The sequence below is a fragment of the Gopherus flavomarginatus genome, chromosome 10 (genome assembly GCF_025201925.1).
Source record: "Gopherus flavomarginatus isolate rGopFla2 chromosome 10, rGopFla2.mat.asm, whole genome shotgun sequence".
In the NCBI taxonomy this organism is placed as follows: domain Eukaryota; kingdom Metazoa; phylum Chordata; order Testudines; family Testudinidae; genus Gopherus; species Gopherus flavomarginatus.
The window spans coordinates 36,619,613-36,644,729 of NC_066626.1; the positions used below are offsets into that span (position 1 = coordinate 36,619,613).

A 25,117-nucleotide genomic window follows, 5' to 3' on the forward strand; every position below is an offset into this window, starting at 1 on the left:
CACCTAACACAATGGGGTCCCAGTCTGTGACTAGGGCTTTTAGGTGCTATGGTGGTACTATTACTAATATGAGAGTCTAATAAAAGCTTTAGTTTAAACTTCCTGCCTCACTCTTGTTGCACTGGGGTAGAGTGAACAAGGTACAACTGCCCATGCACACGTCCTTTCCAGAAATACAGCAGTTGGCTCATTCCCCACCCTACTCTGGAACTGTCCATTGGCTCCACAACATGGTAGCAGGGAGGAGAGCCAATTGTTGATAACTGGACCAAGGCAATCCATGCTGGAGGCTGGCCATCAGGCTTAACAGCTACTTGAACAGTTCCCTTTGTTACTGTTGGTCCTGCTCTCTCTTCACCCTGTTGTGCTCAAAGTACTCAGACACCATTCTGTTCCTGGTCTGCTACAGCATTTCCATCTGCACTTCTAGGTGCTGGTCTGACCTGTGGCCAAAGTCCTTCTGCATGTCCCTGACCTTCTTAATTCAAGATCATCTCCTCAAGAGGCCTGGGTGGTTATCTTGGTCCAGCAGAGGTCATAGCCCTGCAAAGACAATGAAAGAACATATCTTTTTGTCCAAACTTTTTGTCACAACAAGGCCACAAGTTGCAGCTGTCTTCTTGGTTTGCCTTTTAATACATCTCTCCATTTGACTGCTCAGAAGCAGCTGCATCCCAGGTCACCAGTTCACCAAGACAATGGTAAATACTCCATATTTTATTTTAAAAAATTCAAAAAAGTTGGATGGGGGAGGGGTAGCGGGCACAGACTAGGGACCGCTGACCAGCCCTTCCCCTAACAGGCCAGTCAGCTCCAAGCAAAGGATGTCCTCCAGTCCCCCTGCCTGTGTGGTCTGCTCCAGTGCTGGGTTCTGTTCCAGTTGCTCTAGTCTCTCTGTTTGCAGGGTCTGTTCCAGCTCTGCAGTTCCTCTGCCCCATTTCAAGAATAACTCCATTTGTGTGGACGGCAGAGGAGGGAAGGGGAGGTTTGGGATAAAACTCAGAAAAGAGCCCGAGTTAACTCTGCAGTGAAAGCATACCCTGCATGTGCAATTTTATGTCACTTCTAAAAGCAATACATATACTTTACATTTGTCTTCAGAGGATTATTGGTCTAGCGCTTGATGGTAATTGAACAGCTTGTATCTGAATTTTAGAAGTATGTACAGGAACACTAATTAGATCAGATAAGTTGTTTCCTTTCTGCAGTATTGGCTACAACAGCTCAGGTCAATCATTTATTATCCAACCTCTTTAATGCTTAGTTTTGGAGTGATACTCTTAATATTTAAATAGAGAGATGCCATGCCCTTGACTAGTTATATTTGTGTTTCAGTCATTGAATTTTTTTCTTTGTAGAATAGTATTGATCTGGTCTAAGTTAGTCTCTCTATTACCTCCAATTATGTAGGCAATGGTTAAGGGTCTGACTTTTATGCGAGTTTTCTGGTTCAATATTAATATACATTGTGTTCTAAATCTCTTTTTAAATGGATGGATATCGAGCTGCCTCCACCAAACCTCCTCGGTCAAATTTGGTTTTGACATAATGCACCTAAACATCATAACATGTATTTAAAAAAAAAAAGATTGGTAACCATCTTTGTGTTCTGTTAAGCATCTTAAAAATTTGATTAAACAAGACCTGATAAACTAAGCAAGACAGACACAGCATAGCATGCCAGTAACTCAGCAAGACCATTAGGTCATTTGTAGACATCAAGACTTCAATTTATATGAGTGGAGGTATTAGTAAAAACTTGTATGCCCTTGAATACTAATAATGCTGACTAATAATAAGTATATTAAAATAAAATCAAAGTATATGTTTACAAAGTAAGCAGCCATAACCAGTGTTGTGTACACTGGTGGTCATTATTAGATTTTCATTTTTATGGATTCCTTATTATAACAGTGTCTATGGGCTTGCCTACACTGCCACGCTAAATTGGCATCGCATTGAGGTAGGGACTATATAAAGTCATACTAAGAGTTGAAATTCCAAATAATTCTGCAGATTACATTATTTCTGATATACTTTTATCACTAAGACAGGTAAATTAGTACAAATTAGATTTCTTTAACTCTAGTTTGTTTTAAGACTCTGTATAGTCTTGCTGTGAATACAGGAGTCCGTGAACTAAAAATGAAGTGATCATTTTTTCTCTGCAAACAGATATGGTATTACATCGCTGTCACTTTTTCTGCCTTTCTGTGTATTTGTCAGAACTAGCAGCACTGCAAATAGTAAGTGTCTTCCATTATCAGATATGTATTGCTCCTAAGGACATGTTGATATCTGATTAGAACTCAAATTCTGCAGTTGACATGAGCTTTAGTATATAATCATTATTAACCTACAGAATCCTGTAATATTGTGGGGTCACTGAGCTAAAGACATTTTACTTGTCAAGACCTTAGTTCAGAGCACCATGTTTATCCTGAAACAGGCGATGCTACATCACTTACACCTAAAACATAGCAGGCAGCTATGTGCATTACATTTAACTGTCTAACAATTTTAAACTTGTACACACGCTGCTTCCTCAAACCTTGTCTGCAGTGTATAAAACCATAATTTCCCAAGATGGGCCTGTTATTGCACACTATATGATGTCGATTATGTAATGTGTAGTTTCATTGGACATATGTAGCAGTGCAGTGATAAAGGCCTGATGCTACCCCAAGCAAGCTAAGGGTCCAATCTTGCAAGCCTTAGTGATGAGAGAGAAGCATCTGATTGCAGATTCTGGCCTTAAAACTATATATCAAATGTGTCTGCCAGCACTTGTATTTGCATAGCTTAGTTTATTCTGGTTTAAGTCCCCCAGAGCCTATGCCAGGCTATAGGCACTTCACATTACTTAAAAGAGTTCACTAGAAAGTCTAAAAAATATCAATGCTTAATGGGCCCCCATTTCCAAGCGAGAAATCTATACCAAAATTCCACCATACCCTCAACCACTTTCACCTCAAATGTCTATGAAAATTGTGTAGGCTTTAATGGATTCTGGAAGACCAATGAGGTTAACAGATTCAAGGTCTTGGAAAAGGGCCTGCCAGGTGCCCTATCTCTATGTCCTTGCCTGTAGCTTCTATCTTCTGGATACCCAGGATCCAACAAACTCCACGATGACAAACCTGTGCTGCCAGCTAGCCATTGTCCACTCCAAAATGTCATATAGACATTGAATAACTCATGCAACTTCACCAGCCAAGTCAGATTTCATAGAGTTGTAGAGTTGGAGATACTGGATGAGATTAGATTTAGCAGGGGAAACACAAAACTCTGACCAAGCTTTCTGTCAAGCAGAGAGAAATCAGTTTCCAGCTATTTTTTGCTTTGAAATACGTGCATTTGTTATATTTAAGTCCCCTTACACATGGGGATGAACAAACTGGCCAGATAACAACTGAACTGAAATCAAGCCCTATTTGCAATTCAAATAACTCAATTAATTTTTCCCCCTTCGTATTTTTCTTTCTTTTTATTTTGCCTTGCTGCTAGCTTCAGCCAGGACCTGAAGACAAACTGATGAAGTCTCTTCAGAACCTTTCAGCTCATCTTCTGCTGCAATATCTCCATCAGAGCAAGTGAGATTTTTGTCTCTCCACCCACTGTTTTGAGTAGAAGGATTGGTTGATGCAAAACAAGACTGATACCCTCCCTGACCCCTGTGCAAGCACAAGAATTACACTTGAGTCTCCAACATGACAACACAAACAATTACCATTAGGCTCGGAGGCTGACTCCATTTGTCTCTTTTCTGTAAGATTTCTGTATGACAGCAGCTTGTTTTTTACTTGGCATCTGTTTTCTACTATTGATAGAAATGTGCTATGTTATCAGCAAAATCACCAAGCAAGTGGCATTTTCTGTACTTCTACATTTGTTGTTTAACTGCACTTGTCAGATCACACTTGTGCTGCTAGGCTAATCCTTTGCTAAAGACAAGAAGGGAGAAAATACTTCTCTCTGCCTGCCTCCCTCTTCTCTCATCTCAATGGCCTAACTCTTTGTCTTCTGAAAGGAAATCTATTGCCGGCAATAGCTCCACTATAAGGCAGGTAAGCTTTTCTGAGATGCCTAACGTGCACCTGATGTCAGAGAAGCTGCTTGTGACTGTAATCAAATGAAGTGCTGATCATTTTTAAAGTTCAGAGTAACTTGTATGTGTCCCTGCATTGCTTGGTGCAAGAGAAAATTGAGGAAGGTGTGTATTTTAAAATACTGTATTTCTCTTGGTAAACATAAAATATCGTTTGAGCAACCAAAGTGGGTATTATTGGAAAAACAACTATATTTGCCATTTGCAGCCTTGTGTCTTATCAGGCATCATGTGATGAGGTCTTTAGAGTGCATGGTACTGTTGCAATCATTAGGAAATCATGTTCTAAATCTAATTTTTAAAACAAGATTTTTATTCTTCTTTGCTTAGCAATGTATGCAGATCTTTATGTAACATCTTGAACCTACTAATGTAGGGGTCTTTTACACCAGTCATTGTCTTAATAAACCCCAGACAGTTGAGTTCAAATAACTTTACAGTCTCACTTAAACCTTCAGTTTTGAGTTAACCTGTTTATGACTTGCAAATATTCCAGAGTGAAGGCACCTGTTATGCTGCTGGACATAACAACTTCACTGCTTCCAATGGAGTAGTAATGGGCAACACCAGCACAGCAGGTATAGTGGAGGACTGGCAGTGAGGGAGCCCTTAACCCTTGAAATACTGACATTGTCTAGATTTCCAGACTAATTAATCACTTAGGAGAATTAAACCTTTGGAGACTGTACTCTTCTGTGCCCAGGTATTGAACACGAGTTTTATAAAATCAGCTGCTGGGTAAAGACTGATATCTAAATACCCCCAGATAAAATAATAATGGATTTCCTGCTTGGAATCCGATTTTATTTGCTTTCATAGTTTGGTCAGACTCATAAGATACACTTTTAAATGCCGTATGTAAGAATTTCACTGATTGATGCCCACTGAAGCCTGTGCAAACTACAGAGCTACCGCCTGGGCTGTGGAACAGATTCAGGCAAATTATATAATTGCCTTCATTTTTCAAAGATAGTGTTAGAAGTAAAACAGCAAAATGTTTTTCGTTTGCTAATTTAATCCCTAAACTACCAGTGTGGTCTCCGATTGGTGACCAGATGTAGTCTTTCTTTCAGCCTTCCATTTAAACAGTTCATGTCCCTGGCTGCCAAAGGAGGTGTTTGTGTTTCAGTTTGAAATTCTGCTAATTCTGAGTGACACACTTATGGTCACTTTCAGGCAGTGCCGATCTATTTTCTTCTCTGCAAGGGATGTCCCTTTTTAATAAGGTTTCAAGCAAGGAGTAATCACAATAAAAGTTCATAAGGTTCTCACCTCAGAGCCCTGGTTCAGAGGTCTCAACTTGAAGTCCACTCGGCAAAGCCTCTGGTTAGGCTGGTCTCCTAGAGCTTGAGCAGAAAAACTACCAACACCTACTGTAGCCTTCATGGTTTTTACTTCCTTTTCTCTTGCTCAAAAGGGACAGTTCTGGTTAAACTTTTTCTGGAAGACTTCTCGTGTCCAGGGTGGAATTTCTGCAGTGAGAGAGAGAAGAGAGTATGTGCTTCTGTTGGAGCCGTTCCACTTCATATCAGTAATTTAATATTCATTGTGCCAGAAGGAGCAGTGCTGACTTTATAGCCCTGCATCCTAGGCACCCACCTAGGATGCAGGAGACTCAGGTTTGAGTACCTGCTTTGAATCAGGCGGATCAGGGACTTGAACCTGGTGCTGCAATGTCTCCTACATCCCAGGTGAGTGCCTGGGCTACTGGTTATTCGGTAGTGGGTGGCACTCTTTGTTTATCATGAAAAATATTGACAGCTTTCAGGTTCATCCCAAAGCAAAACGGGGCACTTTTTAAAATCTCAGAATTGTGTTTCTCACCCAGCTCTGAGCACTAGCTTCTCCTTTTCAATCTGGGTGTAGTTTTATTTCTGACTTTTTCTTTAGGAAGCTTAAAGCAAATGCAGTTAGCAGCTTTTCCTGAATAACAGTAAGGAAGTACATGTTCCTTTGTAAAATATATCTGTCTGTAATACAACTGACTGGCTAAATCCTAAAATTTTAAAACTAGTTGCTTGGTGACCCCTGTGTTTTACCTGCTCAAAAACTGTTCTTCCCAAGGCCAGGGAATGTTCTTTTCTGTCAATTACCTTAAGGGCTTATTGGCTGTTAAGCTTTTTGGCAAAATTCATCCCAAATCTATCTCCATAAATCACTGTCCACTTGCTACACATTGTAGAGGTGCATTTAATATATTTCCTATCTTATCTGTCTCTGTACTCTATATAGACACTCTGTTAGTCTCACTCTAGACATCTTAAAATTCAGCTCTCTGCAAAACCTAGAATGTCCTTCACTGTGTTCAGGGTCCCTAACCCAAATATAAACATCAAGCATTATAACTGCATCAGTTTTGAACCCATCAAAGAGCAATGCCATGTAACAATAAATATTGATATTAGGATAGCGCTTAGTTTGCAACCAGGTCATGGCCCTGTCGTACTAGGAACTGCACAGAAAGATAGTCCCCACCCCAAAAAGCTGACAATCTTAGTTTAACACCAGATGCAATGAAGGGTGAAGCAAACAGGGACGGGGGAGAGAAGATGGCGCACTTAGCTTTATATAGTGCTTTTGAAGTAAGGCAAGGATCATTATCGCTAGCTTTCAGATGGAGAAGCTAGGACACAGGGTAGGGCCATGAGTTGCTTAAGGTCACACAACAGACTGCCACTTATCTGACCACGCTGATCTGCTAAAGGAGTGTATAGAACCCATTTTTCTTGATGCCCCAGTGTGAACACTATCCATTACACCAGGCTGCCTATCTCACCACATATAAGGTCTTTGAAATACCTCAAGAGCAGAAGAGCAAATGGCAGTCAAATTGTATATCCAATTGCATTCACTTCAATTTATAACATCTAAATGGTATATTAAAAGTCACTAGCTTGGAGCTTGACTCATCTAATTTTACATGCTAAAATGCATGTCCTACATCTAGTGGTGAGAACACTTTTGCTTCTGAGAGCTTAACTGCCACTTCTTCAACAATTTTTTTATTGGATAATATTCACATTTTATGGCTTTAGTTAAATCATGTGGATAAATACATATACCTGCTTCATCTGTTTGTTCAATTACAACCATAGAATTTAAACAGTCTATAGATTGTTCTACTGATACAGTCAATCCCATTTTTTCTTTGATAAAATTTTGGGGGCATGGGCTGTGGCTACATTTGTGTTTTGTATAGTGACTAGCAAAATGGAGACCCAGTCTTGATGGGGACTTCTGGAAACTACTGAAATATAAATATTAAATGATAATGGCAATTTTTATATGGTAACATCCAGATTTGAAAGTGTTTTTAGGATAAAGGGAATTTTTCTTGATGGATAGTCAAGTGGAATTACTGATATGTCTATCCAATGTGCTACTTTCCTTCCAGACAGCCTAGCCTGGAGAGGTTATCTGAGAGTTCTCATGTAAGGCCTGGGGCCTTAGAGAATAAAGAGCTCTGTGTTGTCATCATTTGTTGATGAAATGAGACGAGCAGCCAAGAGGTGCTTAAGAATTGCAGATTCTGAATTTGGGTGCAATAAAATGCTATTAACCTTATTGGGGAAAAACAAGGACATCAACTATGCATAAGGTCACCTGGACTGTGACTGCTGTCAGGCACAGTTGGGTGAGGGAGCTTCAGACAGCACTGAGGGCAAGTGGGGAAAGAATCCTTTCTTCTGGAGACTGGAGTTGTTTTGTAGCATCAGTGAAGATATGAAGGGCAGAGTTGATCACTGAGTCCCAATTGCCGTAGTGATGACTGGAACCCAATGCTGCCATACTGTGTTTGGTAGATGCAATAAATAGGACATTGGTAGATGTCCATAAGGTTGCAGTGCTAGTGTCCCATGAGTTGCTGGCAAGCCTGCAGAGGAGGACAACTCTTGACTGGATTTTAGCATGTCTTCTCAATGTGGTGTTGAAAGGAGAGAGTGGTCAAGTTTTATCCCCAAAGAAGTACGGTATGGTTCAAGAACAACTGGCTCACTGTTCAGAAGGATCTACAGCTGTCAATGAGCTAACTGGTTGGCAATATGGAAAAAGATGACACTGTCATCAGTGCATTTAGTTTAAGTCACCACTCTGTAAAGTATTTGGTCGAGGTGTCAAGGTCAGATGACAAAGACCACAGTTCCTTCTGGTTATTGCTAAGCAGATGTCATGAGTGTACATGAGCTTAGTGGCTGAGGTGGGCAGCAGGTCAGGTGTGTGTGTGTGTGTGTGTGTGTGTGTTAAAGAGCGCAGGTGATACATCTGCGTTCTCTATTGGGTAAAGTTATTAAATGATGCTAGCTTTTAAGACAAGTTTCTTGCTCTTGGATTGTGTTATGTCCTTATTATAAAACTGTTTTTGCCATAGGTTTCCATGCAGTTTCCTTAATTACAACTTTGCATGTGTTCTGGTATCCAGGTCAAGCAACACATCTTTGCCATGAATGTTCAGTAATATTTATCAATTTGAAGCAGTTTGCGCTATAGTCCCTGCACCTTCAAAAAGCTCTGATTCATTGTTTGCTCTTCTCCAAAAATGTGGACATGCTTAGCTTTTAACTATGAAACATGTCTATGAAAATGTCAATAAATGCAATGTAAAAAGGACAAGTGATGAAGGATACATAATGTGTTACAAGCTTGCAAATAAGAATGCTAATACAACCCACTGGTCAGTGCATGTGTGTCCCCCTCTGCATCTGATCCACAGAGGATGTGGTTCTGCTACGCTCAGCTCCAGAACCTAACCATTTCTCCGAGGCTGTAGAATTTCATGAATTCGGCTTCAGAAGTCCCCAGTTCAATCCACAGTGTTTATCAAGATGGTGGCTAATAGCTGTATAAGTTTCTAGGCATGCTCATTTTCAGATAGGGTCTAAATTTGCAGAAGCAACATAGGCCCAGATCCTCTAACACTCACTGTAGAAAAGAACTTGCTTCTCCTCAGCAGACTCAGTCCTTTTCAGCCTTCGAGATACCGGCTTAGGCAAAGCAAATCCTTCCAGGTAGCACAGGGTCTGGCTGCTCCTTTTTTCAGCTGAACTTAATTTCCCCATGGCTATCTCTCCTCAGTGGATAGGGAGAGGCCTTTTAACTCCTGGGACTATTTACTACCCCTCCCTTTGTAGCCATTTGTCCTGGCCACACCACTGAAAGGAAATACCTAAATACCTTTGAGGATCTGGGCCTTAGTGATTTTGGGTGACCATATGAAGCACCTTGAAGAGTCCTGACTTTTGGAAAGTGCTGAGTATCTACCTTCTCTGAATCAGATCTCTGGAAGTTGGGCACTCAGAAATGGAGGTATCCAAAAATACTAGTGACTTTAGGCCTAGAAAATTCCAGAACCCTGTACAGTCTTCTCTCCAAACAACCTGCCTCTTATCTGCTGCCTAGCCATCACAGCTATTGCCTTAAAACCTGGTGCAAGGTACAAACTTGAAGCCAGTTTTTATGTTTTAGATACAAACTCCTGAAAATAAGTGGTTAAAGTGTAATGTTAAAGTAGTCCTTTAAGTATAGTAACACACATTCTACTGAGAGCTTCAGTGAACTCTCCTAACTAGCAGGAATAGAATCATAAATCTTAAGAACACTGTGCTTCACGTCAGCAATTTCTCTACAGTGAGGTAGTGTAAGATTCCTATGTGGATTTGAAGTGTGGCTTGACACATATTTCAAAACTCCTAACTAGTTCTTGTAACACACCCACTTGACATGGATGATAAAATTGATGGTAAAATCAAACTTTTAAAAGGTTATCATTTTACACCTTTTAAGAACTGGAAGAAATGAAACTGGTCTTTTCTTTTCACTATCACCTGTATTTTTGCTCTAACGTTAGTTTTGTAGCAAGAAAAAAACCAATTCAGATAAAAAGGCAAGACTATCTATGAAAAATCTTGACATAGCTGTGATACTAATTGACGAAGTCATAATAAAGATTGATGTAGACTGGCACTGCAGGGTTGAAGAAGTGTGAACTAGTTTGAGACTAGAATCAATCTACCATAAGCTTTAAAATGCTATTAATGAAAATAACTTGATGTGTAAACTAGCCATACAGGTTTAACAGTTTCTCATTACCATGTGTTACCCACTCCTCTTTCACACATTATATGAAAAGACCTACTACTGTAGCACTTTTATTACTGAAGTGTTTGACAGCTATTAACTAAAACCAACAATGATATATGTAGTATTATTATCCCCATTTTACAGACTGAAACCTCTGTATATGAGTTTCAAATGACTTGTACAAGTTGCACCAAGTAAGTACCAATGTTGGAGCTAGAACTCTAGCCCCTATTCCCATTCTCTGTCTAATACAGGGATTGGTAGCTTTTGGCACGCAGTCCATCAGGAAAAGCCCCTGGTGGGCTGAGACGGTTTGTTTACATGCAGTGTTCATGGGTTTGGCCATTCACAGCTCCCACTGGCTGTGGATCACAGCTCCAGGCCAATAGGGGCTGCAGGAAGCAGCGGCCAGCACATCCCTCGGACCATGCTGCTTCCCGCTGCCCCCTTTGGCCTGGAACGGCAAACCATGGCCAGTGGGAGCTGCGATTAGCCGAACCTGCGGATGCAGAGTGTGTCCTATTGATTTCACTGGGTAGCCCCTAGTTCATGTATTATGTGAAGAGGCAAATAACACTTCCTTATTCAATTTTCTCCATACCATTCATGATTTTATAGATCTCTATCATATCCCCCCAGTAATCACCTCTTTTCCAAGCTGCACAGTCTTTCTAAGCTCTCCTCATATGGAAATTATTCCATACGCCTAATGATTTTGGTTGTCTTTCTGTGTACTTTTTTCCAGGTCTAATATATGTATTTGAGATAGGGTGACCAGAAGCTTTCCAAACCCTCTAAAAGAAAACCTCTATTCCACCCTTTTAACATTATCTGTGTGCATTGTTTTGTTCAGATTATGACTCAATCCTACAAATCTGGCAAAGTTAGGTTAGTTCTCATGCTGTTAGTGTAGTGCCTACTTAATGCGTTATATGCCTCCCTAATGTTTTGTCCTGAGCCAAACCTGGCATATTATAGGGTTGGATGGCTGTGTGGAATAGGAGTCTATTGATGCCATCCAGCTATTGTGTTTTAGGTCTCCCAGGGAGCTAGAGGTCTTTTCCATCCTGCTTGCATTGATAAAGATAATTCTCAGAGGACAGCTGGTAGGCATTCAGAGCAGATGACCGTACCAACTTAGAGGTATTGGGCAACCGTTTGAGGGAGCAGGACCTGTTTAGTTAGAAAACTGATCTCTTCTTTTGACATGAATTCATAACATTTGATTTTATCATTTGGAGATGTTCCATCTGAAAGGTGTCCAACTTCTTTTCACTCTTGACAAGTACAGGCAGTGTTTCAGTCCCATAGAATACTGACCACCAAATCATTATATCTCCTCAGCTTCATTAGGATGTTCAGTTTGCAAAAGATGTTCTTCATAAGGTGTCCCTTAACTAATGATGCTTTTGCAGTGTGGGCTTTAACTTCTTTTCTAGATGCCACCCTTGTTTTCGACAACAGAGCAGAGGTAAGTTAAATCACCAACAAACTTGACAATGTTTAAATCAAGAGTGGATTTTTTTTCTGGTTAGAACTTCCCTGAAATAATTTCTGGTTTATGGCCTGTATTATGCTGGAGATGAGACTAGATGATCACAATGAACCTTTCTGGCCTTAGAATCTAGGAAACCTTCATGACAGTTCCATTAATTTCAGTTTGCAGGATCAAGCCCCTATAGATTTAAAGCTACTGGCGAGTAGGGCTAGTATCACTATTTTGTTCTGTATAGGTCTCAGTGAACTGTCTGTGCTCAGCAACTGAAATTATCATAATAGCAACACTTCATTTTCCCCATTCAATTCTAATGAGAAAACTAGCAAATTCTACTTTTGCCTCAAGGCATATAGAAAACGATGTTTAACACATCTAGTACAAAGGTTAAGTAAAACCATAATAATTAGGTGGTCATTCACGTATTAACAAGTTTAGGGGGTATATTCTCCTCTCATTCCACGTGTGATTACTTCTGTTGACATTAATGGGAATTCTGTGCATGGAATGAAGAAAGAATATGACCATTAGTAGTAATGCAGACTGAAACAAATGCCCAAAACACAGCTTTTAAAGAAAGGGCCATTCACGCAGCTCTTTGCTCTAGTGTCTGAGTATCACATGCAATTAGTGACAAACGGATGCTTCTTCATTATAATTATACGGTATCTAAATGAAGAAGCTGGATAAATATTAACTAAAAAATGCCATTAGAAATGTAGCAAAAACTTGAAAGCAGATATAAAATACATTGAACTTGGCTACAAAGTAGTAGCCCATGAGCAGGGCTGGCTCCAGACACCAGCTTAGCAAGCAGGTGCTTGGGGCGGTCACTTCGGAGAGGGGCGGCAGGTCCAGCTATTCGGCAGCAATTCAGCGGAGGGTCCCTCACTCCCGGTCGGAGTGAAGGACCTCCCGCTGGATTGCCGCAGATTGCGATCATGGCTTTTTTTTTTTTTTTTTTTGGCTGCTTGGGGCGGCAAAACCCCTGGAGCTGGCCCTGCCCATGAGCACAAGCTGGGAAGAAAAAAACTTCTGTGTAATTTGGAAAACACTCTCACAAACATGTAGAATGATTGAAAAATTGATTTAAATGTTGTTGGTTAGTGACTGACAGATACATGATGGTATGTTGCGGTGGAGACAAATTATGAGTACATATGAGGTATGAATGTTCCCTTAAAAAGGAGAAATAAATCCCTCACTGCTATGTCATCACAGTAAAGCTGGATGTGCAGTAGCAAATAAAATGTGTAAAACACTGTGTGGATTCTTAAATATGGCTCAACTCTTCTTCATTCAGCTGACCTCTCAATGCATTTCATTCCCCACACACCTCACACTCCCTTACTACACCCAATCAGGTGTAAGCGTCCCCTTTCATTTCTTCCTACCACATATACCCTACTCCTGGAACCCACTCTCTTTTTTCATTGATACACTCCTTCACATCACTTCTTTAATACTCACCTCTTTCATATGGCTATAAACTCCAAAATTTGCCCTTCATAAAATGATGAGACAATGGAGAAGAAGGCACAATCCACTGATAGCCCCCATGAAACAAGACAGACAGTGAACATGGCTTTCATTGCTATCCTTCAACCCCCTTGTTATCTCTTTAGACAATAAGATTTATTCTGTACGTAATCTCACAAATTGCAGTCCACATACACTTAGACATTGGCAAATAGTCTACTAAACTTTCTTCCACACCAAATGAGAGATTAGGCCTTGTCTAGATTAGAGTTTCTGGTCCTGTTGTAACTGGAATTAACTGACGGGGGAAATTCAAATCAATGACTTCAACACAAGAACATACTGATGCATGAGGCATGCCAGTCAACTAGGATTATGAACTGGTATCCAAACTCCCCACAAACCATAATCACAAAGGAAAGATACTCATTTCATACCAGCATTTAAATGGCAAGGTGACATCAAATCAGGATGATGCTGGAGCAGTAGAGGATACAAAGGTAGCCAGCAAAGCAGTGTGGGATACAGAGTGAGGACTTGGCAAATGTTGTGCATCTGCCATGGAACAGGGGTTCATCCACACCTATTATTTAGTGAAAACTGCAATGACTGAGTATAATTTAGGGTGATAGTTTGTCATGGTAAAATGTCAAAATACTTGTTGCTTTATTATAACAAAAATGCAAAAGTCATATTTTTTAAAAAAAATTAAAATACAGATACCCACAGGGTGAAATCTTGGCCCAGTAGAAGTAAACAAACAGCACGATTACATTTAGTAGTATGCCAAGCCCCACAGTAGGACTTTCACTGCACTGTAGCAGTATCCACACGGGATGTTACTGTGCAACAAGCTGAAGCTCTGAAGAGTTACACCCTGGCTCGCCAAACAGTAATTTGCTGTGTAGACAAAACCTGAGTCCCACTGAAATAATTTAAGTAAATGTTTGCAAGATAAAGGCCTGGGGTTTAAATATGTATTTACTAAGGGTGAAATTTTGCAATTCTGACTCATGTTGACTATTTGTAAAGTATTGCTCAACAGAAGTGAGGGGTGCCAGAATTGGGCCCTAATAAAAAAATATAGTTCTCTATATATGTGAATATTTAAAATCATTTTAGGAAATACCTGTTTTTGTTTCAGTATCTTCAGTGAATGAAGTTAATGTCTCTTTCAAAAAGGGCTCCCATCTTAGGTCTTGATTCTGCAAATCTTCACTGCCTCATCAAAAGCTGAATGATAAACATACACATCTTGTCAGTGGAAACTGACACTGAACCAGTGTTAACAGGTACTATTATGAACCTGACCAATTCATCATTCATTCCTTCAGTTTAATACTCTGGAGTTGATTCTGTTTATTAACATTTAAAACTGAATCTTAATTTACTTACAAAAAAGTATAACTAAAATGTAAGAAACAGGAAATAGAAATATGGCAAATTCCCAAATCAGAAAACTTAGTTTAAAAAATTATAACTCATCATTTCCCTCTTTTAGTGCTCAGATTTTGAGAATGATGTGATAGATACATATGTGGTTTGCAGCCTTAACTGTTTTTTGAGCAATGTTTTTTGTTTTTACATATTATAAATGCTGCCAGACAACACTAGACGTCGTGCTTGCCCATAACACATTCAAAATGTCACTTTCTTGGCAGTAAAAAACCTGTGCCTAGAGAAGCTAGTTTGAATATGACCATTCATAAGGTGTAGTGTTCTCTATAGTTGTAATCATACTAAAACAAAATCTTAAACCCACCAGGAATATATAGAATTTTGACTATGAAATGTCATCCTAGCCTCCAGAAATGACAAAGTACTTCAAACTGACAAAATACTTTTAAAAAGTAAAGGGTTCTAGCTGGAATTCAAAATCCTGGTTTATTTCCTCCAGCAATAGTCTGTTTTGATCACCGCAATTACTGTTTACTTTAACAGCTTCCCCTGTGCTTTAAGTTTAATGGCATTGATGCAATATTGTGTATTACCCTTTTACCTGGCAATAAAGGAACAGGAAAGTTCATATAAGTAAGGCTTTAAAAATGTGACTAACAAATTTTTTCTTAAGTTACTTTTTTTGCACTTATGGAGTACACTGGTGTTAAGGTTTTATAGGCTTTTGAGAGAAATTCAGCTGTGTCTGAATTCCCCAAGCTTAAACCAAATTCTTGCTGTGTGCTTCTGCAAGAAGACTCTGGTGTGTGTTCTGAGCATATTTGTCTTCCTTCATTGCTATTTGTATAGCTTCTTCTGAACTTTTTTTTAAGGATGACAGTGTTTACATTTGGCCTTCTTTGGCTATTAGATTCTTATTATGCCCCATGATTGACTCTTTCCCATGATGCCATGTAGGAGGCCTTAAGTCTGTTAGATGTGTTATTTAAATATTTGATTTCTTCCATTAGTTCGTCTTCATCCCATTTCTCCTCTTTGGGAGCTTACAGCAGTAACTTGAAATATCTTAAAGACCTACCACCTTTTAGATATCGAATGGGACTGACATGGCTACAACTACACTGCATGGAACCAACAAGTAGTATATAAGGAAAAGCTAAGTGAGACATGTTACAGGTCTCAGTCAGCCATAATGGGGTTAAGGTAAAAGCAGAAGCCTGGAAAGGGTCAGAAGATCACAAGATTGGATAAGGTACACAGGGGAGAGGAAACTAGGGGTTGGTCCTTTCCCCAGGAGTGGTTGAGGCAGGGAGGCCTTTGAGGATTATGACCAGTGTTTTTGGTTGAGGAGTGTTTTTGTTCTATTATTGCTGTGAACTATATACAACACCCTTCTCTCATTTAAATCCCTTCTGAAAGTTCGTTCCTCCATACTCACAGGATGTGAATCACTAAGATCAGAACAGATTGTGAATCCCAGCTGCACCATGAACCCACTTCCAGAATGCTAATTCCTTCAGTTGTCCACTCACTGACCTGCCCCAAACTACCCCCTCAATAGTCCCACCACTAGCTCGCAGTGCAATCGCACACCCAATTTACAGGTGTACACCTTGGTGGTTCAGTGAAAAGTTCTGCTTTGTTGAAGTAATAAAAGTAAAATGGTGACTAGGACTGAAAATGGAAATCTTCAACAGACTTTCTCATGGCATTTAATGTTCGGGGAAGTTCTATGGTATGTGTAATACAGGAGGTCAGACTAGATGATCACAATGGTCCCTTCTGGCCTTGGAATCTACAAATCTATAAATATAATAGGTGTAATAGAGTTTGAGCTTTGTTAGTTAAACTAGGGTGCCATTTGTTCAAAAAATTCTGATGTGCCCAACTGCTCTCACTAAGGGGAGAAGCCTGACTGGAGCTTGGAACTGAGTAAGACTGTGGCTGGTCAGAGCCTTCCAGGAGGGAAGGCAGGCCTGACACCAGAGTGGTTGGGTTTCTCAGGCATCTGCCACTGGTGGTTGAGTCAGCCATGGCCGAGAGTGCAGCAGGGGAAGGGGTGGGTCTGACAGCTGAACCTAGAGGCAGAGGGACAATAACCTCAGAGGGCCTGAGACTTTGGATCCGGCTACCTCAAAGGAGGAGATTGAACATTCTTAATGACCTAGCCAAATGACTAATCCAGAAGTCACCAGAGCTGATTGGAAACTCTGTTGGGGAAAGTAAGGTAGTGCAGCTTAGCACAGTGCCCTGCCATGAGGAAGCGCCCAGGAGGCAGTGTCCTGATGACACCAAGTTACAAAATTTGGATGCATATTTAGCACCAACAGACCCCAGTCATCGGTGGGCAGGATCAAACCTGGGCCCTGTGGAGCTAAATGCATAAGCCTCTACTGCATGAGCTAAAAGCCACATGGCCTTTAGCTAAGACTGTAGCAGACTCATTAATCTCTAAGTGGTCTCAGTGCCACTAGAAGAGACAGAGCACCATACCCAGAAGGTGTGTGGGTTACACAAATACAAAATCTCCCAGAGTTTAGTGTTGCTTGGATTCCCTACTTACATATTTCTGAATTGCAAGCAGGCCACTCCATATATTTGGTGTGCGTTTTTTTGTTTTGTTTTCGTTTTTAATTTAAATAGCTGCAGAGATCCTCTTATGTAATGCTGAATGATAGACACTGAGTCAAAGTATGTTGTCTAGCAAAACTTAAAAGATGTATATGGCTGGATGGTGAAATTTTATTTTCATGTGACTAGACAATTGAACATGAGTAGTGTAGCTAGAAATCAAAATAGAATATTTTCCCCAAATGATTAAGCATAAATTCTTCACATTGCTAAAACATTTCTGAGTTCATTCAGGCATGATAATCTGATTGGATTGCAGCCAGAAACTAGCTCAACAGGCGTGGGTGTGTTAGCAATGAACAAATTATTGCTGGAATGTGAAATTTAAAAAAAAAACAGTCTTTGATTTTTTTTTTTAAACACGAATGATTGAAATCCCATTAAAAAGGAAACTCACAGGGCAACATTCAAGAACGAAAGAAAGGTGCAACCATGAATACCCAGAATTTCTGCATGTACTAGTGTCTGCAGTATAAATGTTTGTGTAATGTGCTCAAGTATGCCTTTATAGACAAGAAAATAACCAAAATATTCCATCTAATAGAAACCAGGGAAAATCTACCTTTCCTGTCATCTAAAATGGCCTTCATGTTCACAGCTGAGTTTGACAAATCTAGCCTGAAACATACTGTACTATCCAGGGCTCTATGTTTTCTATCATCTGCAGGTGCAACATACAGAATCATGCTTCAAAATCCAAGCTTTTATTTTTTTTTTAATTATGACTGAAGAAAGCCTTAGAAAACATGAACAGAATGGAAACTGATACAATGTTGTCTTACTAAGACTACAGTTAGGTCTGAGGTGTGTGTCACATTCATTTCAAAGTCTGAAACAAAAAGATGACAATGTAAGTCGTCAACTTTATTCACTGCTGATTATTTTAGAAGAAACATCCAGCTAACAAGCCTGTCCCCCAATGCCAGACTGCCTCCCACAATCATAATTTCATCTGCAGAGCTCCAGGAGCCAAACCCCTATCTGCCCAATGTCCAACAGTCAAAACCTTTAATTTCCCTCCAACCAAAATTTGACATAGTTATGTTAACATGAAAATTTTGATCTAATATTGGCATGTTGCTATTGCTGATTCTCTTCCTTATTTCTTCTCTCTGCCAAATTGAATTAAAGTAAATTAAAAGTACCAGACACTAATATCTTCCTAAAATTACTTTTCAAAATAAGCAATAGCTGTAGTTGCCATAGAGATGTTTTACAATCACAACAGGGGACAGGTGTTCCACTTTGTCTCATGGCTCAAATGCCCTCCCAGTAAAGATAATCTCTAATAACATTTCAGCTTTGCCAGTAAAACATTTTGAACCCCTGGGCTGGACAGTTTCACTTCTACTGATGAGCTGTGTTTTCTGAGTTGCTGGGTTATCCTACGATTCAGCTGTTGAGTTCTCAGGCTGTGGTACCCCTTTGAGGTTCAGTATCTTGCTTTCAGTCTTACACTGTCGTCTGTGTATGGTATTTTCCTCAACATTTTCAGAGTCCATTCACTGTCCTGGTTAACGTGATTTTTTTCATCATTTCAGCAGAGTTATTTTTTAATACAGGCCAAGTTACACTATGATCAGACTCTAGTGGTTAGCGATTTTTCCTCACTCTTCATGTACTGGATTTTTCATCTCACAAACAGCAGTTTTTATTTTATAACACATACATTCTGCAGATAATAAGGAAGCTAGTTTCAAGGTGTTATCACGCTTGCCGGGCTTGTACAAGGAGCCTCTTTTTGCCTTTTAGCCATTTAGTCAATGGAGGTGAGCACTGGGAATTTAGAACTCCTAAAAGATGTTTGTTATACATCATTTGATCTACTTCCCCAAGCTTCAGTATTAATTTTTCTCCCTTTGCTCTGCTAGTTTCCTTTGCTTTCATTTCCTAATGGTAATGCTGAGTTTTGATTGACATTTTCAGTTTAGGTCAAGAAACTTCTGTTAGAAGTAGCATTTATGGACTCTAAAAAAAATCTGAGCAGCTGGGCAAACAAATTCACAGCAAATTCCTGATTCTTTTTAAAGACTGGATTTGTATGTCCCACCATAGTTCTATTGGGCTTTTTTAGAAGTATTTCTTCTGAATTTTTACTTCTTAAACAAACCTGATTCATTATGTGTAAGCATCTAACATGCATAAGACACTGACCATCACCACAGAGCTATTAGCCAAGATCAAACACTTTAAATTAAATAGACTGAACTTTGCCTCAGTCCCCCAAGGACAGTATTGTACTATAAGCAATAGCTGTAGTTGCCATAGAGATGTTATACAATCACAGTGGGGGACAGGTTTATATTATATTTTATATTATAAAATCTATGCAATATAATCTGCTATAATTTGTTACTGTAAGTATAAAGGAAGAAGAGAAACAGCTTTAGTTTAACACTATATTAATAGATTTAATTCTCTAGGATGGTCCTTTTGTTCACTACAGCATTTGGAATGGCAATAAGATTTTTACACATCTGGCTGGAACTACCTCTGGATATAAAGCAGTGGAGGACTTTGTTATTGACTCAAGGTACTGTGCACTCAGGACCCAATTGAGCAAAACATATGAGCAGACCTGGATTGTTGCCAAAGTGCACAATGCCTTGCGAGATTGAGTCCTAAATTCCCAAGCAAAATAATCACTCAAGACAATGAATCAAATGTTTGTGTAGTACAGATCGGGCCATAAAAAAACAGAACAAGAAAAGGTTACTCAGCCCAACAAGCCTGTTCCCCTTAAGTTTACCACCTCATTGCTTTGCAGTTGTATCCTTCTTTCTCTATAACAGCCAGTTGACTCAAAGATAGAATACAGTAATACTAATTGCTAGAACAGGTCTACTTCTCCAACCTAGTCCATAAGTGTCACTGCTTGAATGAAATAGCTGTGCTTGAATTCCAAACTGGTCCTCAATTTCAATTATGTGGGCCCTGTCCTCAATCAGTGACTTGGATGGGAGCAGGAGTGGGCCATTACATTATATCCTGCATTCTGATCCCCTTTCTAGCATGAACGGTTGTTTCATTCCTCTTTATCATACTTTTTGAATGCTTCCCCTTAGGAAACCCTGTTACTTTCTCTAAAGATTGGCTCTGCCTCATTAGGGTTTCTTCATAAGAAATACATACTTTTATCCTGGAAGCATATTGGTTACCCTACATTATGCTGACTCCGGGGCAATATTTCCTATAGAAGAGTGATCAAAGCAAAAACTGAACAAAATATGCACAGAGTCTTAGATAAGTAACAATTATTCCTAATTATTAGAATTCTTAGGGCTGGATGACTGGTATAAAACCTCAGAACTGCTGTTTGCTGGGATATTATGCCATATAGTCTGTCCTAAAACCTCTTCTGTTCATTAAAGCATGAAATCCACCGCATGCAGAAGGCCAGTACAAGAATTATGCACCACTTGAGTCTCACTTAATCGGGTGGTCTGATGCATAGTCTCTGTTCTGACCCTCTGTACAAGGGTGAATTTCACCCTATTGTACATAGAGTAAAATAGAATTTATATATCAAAAGCTTTTCATCTAGGCTACAGCTGCACATTGGTCAATGTATTCAGCGGTTACCATTAATGTCTCAAAATTGTCCAAGTATCTGCATTGATTGTCGTCTCAACCCAGTGCTGCACATTTTGCATAGCTTTTATTTTGATACTTTGAGGGAAATGGGCTTATGAGCACTGCAGATTTGGAGGGTCCCTAGACTTCTGAATTTGAAGACAGGAAATTAATGTTATCATATAAGCTCAAAGCTTAAATATTCAAGATGTTTGCTAAGCAGAGGCTCAAACTGTGGGCCAGATGCTCAACTCTTCTAAAGGTTACTTAGTACTATCACAATGTGTAAAAATGACCTGAAAGTTGCCCTAATGGAGCCGCTGAACTGTCCCTTTCAATGGCAGCTTTCATGGTAAACAGATGTTAAAGCCCAAGTGTAAAATGCATTTGCTGTCACTGTTACAGTGAGTTTTAATCTTCTCTGTAAGACCCTCTAGGACTGAGATGGCCCTTTCTGAGAAGTTAATACTTCTATGAAAATAATAAACTAGGGGCTAGGTTGTGAATGTGCCCATGCAAGAAAATAAGAATTCCTTTGCACCTCTGTTCTGTAAATATGTGTAAATAGAGAGAGAACATCTAAACAATGGAATCTTATAATTCACTTGCTTATGTGCATGTTAACAGAAACCTGATGATAACACTAGTTTATACACCTAGTTGATTCTGATCTCGGTTATACCAGTGTAACTCCTGGTTTACTAAAGGAAATAAATGATGAACCCGCTTTGTGCCAGTTTGATATGTTCTGGTGTTGACAAAGCAATATTTTAACTAGTAATATATCCTTTGGAGAGAGGATATGGCTCCACTAAGGTCTGGAGCTGTCATCGCAAGGATTTCTAATACAGGAGTGTCACATTTGAATGATAACAGAAACCTACTACTTAGTCCTCCAAATAGGATATGAATTCCCCAGATAGTTCTTGTCAGTATTAAGAGACCCTCACCTTATGTCAGTATTGCACTGGCTCCCATTGATTTTAAATGGAAAAGGCCTTTTATGCTTTTGGTTTTTCTAGTGCTCAGGAATCTTCATCTGTTATTATTAGAAATGGGGACAGGCCAGCTAATCCGGCTTCCTCCACTTATTTTTCTATTTTCTTACTTAGAACTGAAGACCAGAAATCATAATCATTTAAAAAATGGCTACCATAAAGCCTTCTCTTACAAATACAGAGGGAGACATTACTTGAAATAATGACCACTAACTAAATAATATTATTTGCCTTACTGTTTTTCCACATAAAAATGATTTCTCTGTTACAATAGAAATCTGCATACCATGATGTTGTTGTGAAATTATATACACTTATCAGATTTAACTGCCTGAAATCTGTAAGATGTTCTGTGAAGAAGAAGCCAGTAAGGATACATTTTTAAAAATGCTTTTGTAAACAAGAAAAATACTGTGTGGGGAAAAAGAAAGTCTTTCTTTTTTCTCTTTGGGTTGTTGGTGTTTGATGGGTTTTTTTTAAGTTGATCATCAGCAAATTTGGTAATTATTCCTTGCTGTGTATTACTGATGCTTTCACAAATGATAAAAGGAAAACCTCCAGAACAAAATGATTTTTGCTGCAAAATATATCAATGAAAAGTAATTATTTGGAAACCAGAACCATCTTTAGCATCATTGGGATTTCAAATGTGAAATATCAGGGAATTTGTATGCTATTTAATTAGGCCTCTGGAGCCAGACCCTTCTCAACTTTTGAGTAAATTGTTGTAGCTCAATCAAAGTCCATGGAGCTATGACAATTTATGTGACTCTTGGTGAGCTAACTCCACTTGCTGATCTGAATAACTGACAAGCTACAGAACTGAACCTAAAATCACTTCAGTAATAAATGGAACTATTTACATAAACCACCTTGAACTAAAAAGCTGTATTCTTCAGGTTTTGTTGAGACAGTAGAAATTGGATTTAGAGAGCCATAAAGAATGACAAGCTTACAAAATGTTGTAAAGTTGACATTTACTGAAGGAAAAAAACAACAAACAACTGTGGCATCCATACTGCATTTACAACAATTCCTGTGGCTGAAAATATAGTCAGCTAATATCAGACCAAGAGAGCAAACTATGAGAGGCTATAGAGTCATGTCATTGGTTCTGTGCAATGTAAAAGGGCCAAGATCGCTTTACAATTTGTGATATCGTTTTAGAGACACTTCAGTTGCACACTCTGTTCTGCTAACTCTCCTGTTGGGTTTTATCCTGCTTTTATCAAAAAAAAAACCAAACTGCAATATGCTACAGTGGCAACTGCAGATTATACCGTTTGCTGTAGTGAAGTGCTATGTTTGGCTCTATTGCAGCACAATAGTCATATCGTTAAAAGGTCTAGGACCATTCAGGTGGATGCTACCCAATAAGGTGAATTATATTAAAAGTATGGCTTTGATTGAATAAATTTAAATGCCTACTTAGAACTGGTTGGAAAACGGATTTTCCGCTCAGAAAATTTTGGAGGTTTGGGGACCAAAAAATGCATCCTCAAACTGAAAACTTGTTAAGTGTTCTGATGGAAAAATTAAACATTTCTGAGGAAAACTGACATTTCCAAGAAAAACGTGTCTAATCGAAAACCTATCAATTGGGGTTGTTTTGTTTTTTTAAAAGAAGTTTTGATGGAAAGTTTTGATTAGTCTTAGGCCCATTTCCTCAATCTGTGTGGCAGAAAGCATTTATTGATATACAGCCTACATCATAATGTTTTGAAGTCAGCAACCTTTTTTCGTGCTTTATACTAATGCTATCATTTCAGTGTGTTCTGAAAAGTAGCGTTAATTTAGGCAATGTCCTTCTTGGGTGAAGAATTGAACTTCTAGGGCTTAGGGGTTGGCAGTAGATAATAGCATCTATATATTACAAGTTCAACAGATTGTAAGCTTTCCCAAAAGAGCCTATACAGTAGCATTGTCATTAGACCTGACCCTACTGAGGGAATGTAAGATTTTTGTCTTTGGTATACTAGTATTTTGGATATGAGCCCTTCTTGAACAAATGTTAGAATTTTTTTTTCATCTGTACACTGGGCCTTAAGCACCAAGGGTGAAATCCTGATTTCATTTAAGTCAGTAGGAGTTTTGCCATTGACTTCAATGAGACCAAGCTATAACTCCAATTTTTTTCACCTGTAGTAAGATTATATGCTGGACACAACCAAGTTCTCTGAAATGAAGGCTGTACTAGTATATCTTCTTAATGGTCAGTCTGTGATTTGCTGCACACTACTGAATAATACAAAGAACTGTGAAACTTCAATTAATATGAAAAGATTTTATTTTGCCTTTTAGCAACAAGAGGGCCAGTGCATTATCAGAAACACAATAAACATCTTCCCCAAGGTGTAATGTGCTTGTACTTTTCTGAATTTGAGATTATATTTTAGATCTTATATAATTTAGTCCAGAGCTCTGGACAGTTACATATGTCTTATGAAACTCCATTTCAAAGCTCCTGTATGCTCCTACACAAACATTTTAAAATACACAGTTCCAATGCTGACTTCCTGTTCAGATATAATCTTCTAGTGCCCAGCCAGGGTGTGTTAGGACTGGCAGTGCAACTGCTCTGAGACAGATCCAATACGTTTAGGTGTCTTCTATTGGCTTAATAGGTGTTGGATCAGATCTTGTGGCCTCAGTCCAGCAAAGCGTTTAAACATGTGGTTAACCTTAAGCATGTGAGTAGCCCATTGGCTTTCAAAAAGTAAGCATGAGTGCTGCGCTGGATCAGGGTCTATATAACCACTCTTGAGTGAGTAGAGAGTTGCCTCCTCATAATATGCCTATGCCTCTATGGATTCACAGCCGCGTGAGGTCATGTAGCTGTGTAAGATGCCAACATTTTAGAGGCACAAGGACCCAGTATTGGACATAGAGTATCCATTTCAATGAAAGAATAGAAATGTTGTGGTGGCTATGACTGTGTAGCCAACCATGCTGCACATGCAGCTCCCACTGAAATCAATGGAATTGTCACAAGCAATCTCCGCCAATTAATAAAGAAGATATTTTTATTTCTGATTAGATCCCTCATTTTTTTTCTTTTCTTTTCTGGGAGTTATATTGTTTGGCTAGGGTGCAACAAGGGAAGAGTCAATCAAAAAATTAATTAAATTTTTAATGACTGAAAAGACGTTACGCTTCATAGTGGAAGTCCATTCTAGGAGTGGACTGCCACTGGCAAAAAAGTTTAAATGCCATTTGACTAGTTGGCCAGAGAGCGTCAAAAGACGAGGTGTAGCCTGGCTGGCCCTTGGGGACAGAATGTAAAGCAAGTTTGTCCAGGACGGGCAGAAAATCAATAGTAAAAGTATGTATGGGAGTTGCTGTTCACCTGCAGAGAGA

General features: G+C 39.2%; 1 long non-coding RNA gene across 1 annotated transcript in view; it reads right to left on the reverse strand.

The window, feature by feature from the left end:
* The window catches only part of LOC127030400 (uncharacterized), a 61,782-nt gene that overhangs the window by 9,267 nt on the left and 27,398 nt on the right, over positions 1-25,117 (reverse strand). Inside the window, exons 2-3 of the long non-coding RNA XR_007768384.1 lie at positions 14,290-14,393; positions 5,381-5,580 (exon numbers count right to left, since the gene is read on the reverse strand). This is a non-coding gene — a long non-coding RNA (uncharacterized LOC127030400). The remainder of the gene's footprint in view (positions 1-5,380; positions 5,581-14,289; positions 14,394-25,117) is intronic.